A 4,977-nucleotide genomic window follows, 5' to 3' on the forward strand; every position below is an offset into this window, starting at 1 on the left:
GGCTCTTCCTTTGCCTTTGAGGGGTGCAGCTGTTTCCCTGATGGCTTCATTTCCAGTGCTTCAGCCACTACACACACATTCCTTTACACCACCTTTGGTGTCTATACAGTCCTGTGTTTACAACCATCTTCATCAAGAAGATTTTTGCTATGGTTCATGATGTCCCAATAGACAATACGGTCTACACAGGTAAAGGTTGTTACTCTTCAGAAAACAGCCACTTCACCTAATATTTCTGGAACAACAATCCAAAACCAATGGTACTAAATTATGAATTTTTATGGTGGCTTCCTTTAAATTCAACCAATCCTACATTATGAGAATTTGTTTGCTTGGGCTGGGCCTTTTTCACCTGATTGTTTTGGAAAGAAATGATGGGCCTTTCCTACTTTTTTCTCCCCAGATCTCACTAAGAATTTCAAGTCTGGTTTCCCATGGATTTGCTCAAGGTCCCAGAAGAGGAACTCGATCTTTCGGGATCCAGTTGAGTTTTTAACAAAGCTATCTTTTCTCCTCAAAGTTTATTCAGGTGCTTGAGTTGAGCAGGTGTGGATAAAGACAAAGAAAAAAAGCAGAAGTTTTCATCAGTCTAAGAAAAATAATTTCCTCTCTCAGCTGAGCAGGGCTGGCTGACTGTCCCTTCTGATGTTGTAAGTGTAGCTACTCAGTGATACATTTTTTTTCTTAAATGGAAGATTTCAACCTTTCAGCATCAAATTGAATACCGAAGTCAAACCAAATCAGCTGTTAACCAAACCATTTGATCAGAAGATACCAGACCACTGCTGTGGCAGAATTCAAAGGGAGGCACTGGCCTTCTGTATCCACTCTACCCGTATTCAAGGAACCCAAGACATCACAAGCCCCCTCTTGCTCAGCTGACATGGTCTATCAGGGATGTCCAGAGCAGGGGCAACAGGCAGCTTAAGTACCTGGACACACAAGTAAGCCTAAATTACAACACACGGAGGTAAAGGAGTCAGAGTTAGGGCACTGATTCTCAAAAAAAAAACAAAAAAACAAACAAAAAAACCACCCCAAAAAAGTATTTTTCCTAAGAATTTTGGCATGTTTTGCAAAGTATGTTCTATTTAGAAAATAAGTATTTTCTCCTCAATAGCTAATTCTGTCAGTTTTTTCTTTACCTGCTTGGTGAGAAGTTCACCATTCTCCCAGTGAGTTTTCCAAGGCAATACTTCTTCCCTCTTCTAGGCCATTTAAATATATAAAAACAAGACACAACAGACCTAAACCAATTCACTTTTCAGTTGATATCCGAGGGATCACCACCAGATTCCACCCTCCTGCTGACATACTAAACCATCAATTTTCAAACAGTGTGAGCCACAACTCCTCTGGGGCTATGGGTTAGTCCCATATTCTCCAAACAAAAAGCAATAAGCAGGCTGGAGGCTGGGATGCCGTTTTTTTTGTCCTGCTGCTGTGGGAACATCAGTAATGTCTAAAGGCCCACAGAGAGCATGGAGAAACGCTGCTGGGAAAGAACTTCATTAGAAGTTCAAATGTGGTAAAAAAGGACAGATAAGAGAGGAAGAGTGGTTATGATTTTTGAGCAACGTTTCCACAAAAAGGAAAACAGATTACATGCATTTGTTTTTTTCCATCAAGGTATGGGAGTACAGCTGGGATTTGGTTCATAATGAGCTCTACAGTATTTGAGGCAGAAGGTGTAGCTCCCTGTATTAAGTAGATCAATATCAGGGGATATTGATTGAGTTGGCCCAATAGTGACAATGACCCTGTACATTCCTGGTACAGGAAACCAATATTCCATCTCTAGGATCACGCCACCAGGTTGGTGGGGAGTGGTAATACTTCAAACGCAGGTCTTTTCACCGCTGGGAAACATGGTGGCTGACCTGTCACTCACCAGCAACCCATCCAGCCCATCAACAAGTGCTGCTAATGAGCTGTCCAATCTCCCTTAACCAGAAGACATACGCGATATGGTACATGACCTCAACTATGGCTTAAACCCTGGAAGAAAGGACTGAAGAATTATAGTGCTGTGGACAGAGACGAGGACAGATGTTGTCCATTTTTATCTGAGCAAGGGAGGGCTCCAGGATGTGCAAACTCAGATATCAGCCAAAGCCAAGGTAAAGTTCACAGCTGGCCAAAGAGACTACAAATGGTTTATTTTAACTGACCCCATCTTCTTCTTTCAGTTTTTCTCATTTCATAAACTTTAATAAGTTCCCCCTTGTTTTGCCCTGGCATTCAAATAGTGATTTTTGCAAATTCTGACAACTCCAAAAACCCTAGTAGGCTCCAGCTCAGCAGTTCCTGGGGCTGTTCTGGAGCCAGCAGCAGATGCACCCAGATCCTGGGAGGGGTTTCCCTTCTCTGGGCAGAGCTATCTTGTAGTTATCAGTGTCTTAGGTCATTGTTTTGGCTTCCCCTCTACCTAACATCTGAACTGAAAAATGCCGTACCTTGGTGGTTAAATTCTGGACATATCCTCAACAGTTAAAATTTAGTTGGCTGAGGTTCAGGGTAACGAATCCCTTCTCTCTGTGTGCGTATCTGTTGAGTGATCCACTCAGGCAAACAAAGCTGCTTCTGGATCTGCCTTTGCACACATCATGCAATTTTTCAGCTGGCGTCTGTGCAATTCTCAATCTCCTCTGGCCAGCAATAAGGAGACACGTCACCGGTGCCACGTGTCCCCCTGACATCGTGTGTGAAATGGTTTGAATGTAGATGGCTAAAGCTGATTGATTTGTAATATGCTTTGAGAAAGATTCTTACGTGCACCCATAGGGAAAACTATTTATATCAATGGTGGTATAATTACATCAGGGCATTGCTTTCCAGTACCTTGTTGCTACCTTTTCACCTCAAAACATAGGTAACTACAAGGCTGATTTACTTCTAGGCTCCTGATTACTCCCCAAAAATACTGAAATGAAGGAACACAAGCAACAGTACTTTGTACTTTTCCTAGGTGGGCTTTCCAGCCATTTGAATTCACAGTGACTACGACTTTCAAGATGTGTAAAAAGAGTAATTGAACCACAGACTACTGTGCTTACAGTCACAGCCAGTGGTTTAATCCAAAACAGGAGATGGACAAAGGAGCATGGTATTTGCGAAGGCAACCTGTGCACAGCAGGAGCAGTTTTCACCCTGGGATCCTGCCAAGCCCTTCAGAGGAGGCTGTGGAAGGCAGCTAAGCCAAGTGAGTTACAAGCCTTAAATCTACTTTATGGGATTGTTGCCTTCCTTACATTGTTTCTGGGGCTTCACAGAGTCAAGATAACAACAAAGAACTGACCTGAGGCCATCAAGTTCTGCAGATCTGTTTTGTGATCCACAGGGAGAGGATTCACTAGGAGGACGCAAAAAAGATAAGTCTCTCTCTTCATGGCCTGGACAAGGACGTGAGATCAGTCTTCCTACACTAGTGTCAGCCTGGTCAGATCCTTCCCAGACCGCTGTCTGCACTTGCACTGCTGAAGTCAACCAAAGACTGATCTCACAAGCAAGCCTTGGCACCTCAGCTGGAACAGGCAGGATGGTTTAGGATTCTCCTTAATGTTGGTAGGAAGCTCTTCATTCCCACTTTAATGAGGCTGGAGATGGGGGAGGAAAAGGCAAGGAGAACTAAATATTTTACATGCTTTGATTTTCCAGTTGAGGAAACAATATTTTCATCTTCCATAGCCCAGGTTTTCAGCTACAGTTACTACTGCTGCACCCGCAATTAATATTTCACCTTCCAAAAGGAGGAAAAAAAAAAAAATCTGTCTTCCTCGTGGATTCCCAGGGAGACATTCCACTCAGATCTGCAATTAGTGGTAGCCTTGGGTAAATGATCTAAAATAGAAATGTTATTTTTGGAATTATGATAGCTACTACTTCTTACTCCTCCAAATGCCAGTTCTTCTTTTTGCTCTATGCTCTCATTAAAAATAGAATCAGCAATTGCAACGCCACTGACTTTTGGTTTCTTCCTACAGCAGGACACACGCTATCTTCCCAACACTACCAACATGAGAAATTAAATGGATTTCTAATCCCCGCAGCCAGATTTTTTGGCAGAACTGTGTCTGGTCTACATTACCCTTGACCCATTGACAAGGAAGCTTGGATGACCAGAAGATGTGAACTGGTCCTCCAACAGTTTAATGTTTGAGACCCTGATCCTAAACCTGTTGATGCCGATGAAAACCTCTTTTCTTTTTTCAGAAGGGGTTTAGGTCAGAAATTCAGACCTCTATTTAGCATTTATGTAATTTAAAACACCTGCCTACATCCCACAGACATTAGTGGGACCTGGATGCACCTTCCTTCTCCAAGGCCTGTTCCAGTGCTTTCCAGAAGCCAGGCCTTGAGTAGAAAAGCTGTGAACTGCAATGCATTTTAACAATCTGATTCTCCATAAGATATTTGGAAAACTAATTATGATTTGCATTTGTCATTATTATACTGTAGATAGTTTGTCCTGATGTTATACACAGCAAATAAAACAAGCTCTGGGAAAACAGCCCTTGTGATTCACACCTTTCTTGGTCAAAGCTTGGATGGAGCTGCCACCTTCATAAAGGAGATGAACAAAGGGCCTGTGGGTCTCTCTCGGGAGAAAGAGATGCCCACTGCGAAAATCTCTAAGTCTTTTCCTTTTATCTTTTCTGTCATTCTCTTGTAAAGTCTTCCCTAAAAACATCAGTATATTATACCTCCTCAAGCACAAAGCTGAGGAAGCCAGACAGAGCCATCAAACCATGCACGGGAAGAAGCTGCCACCTTGCTCCCCGTGGGGCGGGCATCAGTACACCCAGCTGCCCCAGCAATGCTTTGCAAATCAAAAGCACGCCTTGATCTTGACTGCATTTATTGGCAGGATTAGCGAGCAATAGGACTTGCTGTCATCGGGTCAGCCTCTCCTTTGCTTGTGTCTGCTGTTCTAAGGGTTTATAACTGAGGAAGCAGAAAGGCAGAGCGGGCACATCC

This window comes from Buceros rhinoceros, unplaced genomic scaffold, assembly GCF_000710305.1.
Source record: "Buceros rhinoceros silvestris isolate BGI_N320 unplaced genomic scaffold, ASM71030v1 scaffold752, whole genome shotgun sequence".
Classification (NCBI taxonomy): domain Eukaryota; kingdom Metazoa; phylum Chordata; class Aves; order Bucerotiformes; family Bucerotidae; genus Buceros; species Buceros rhinoceros.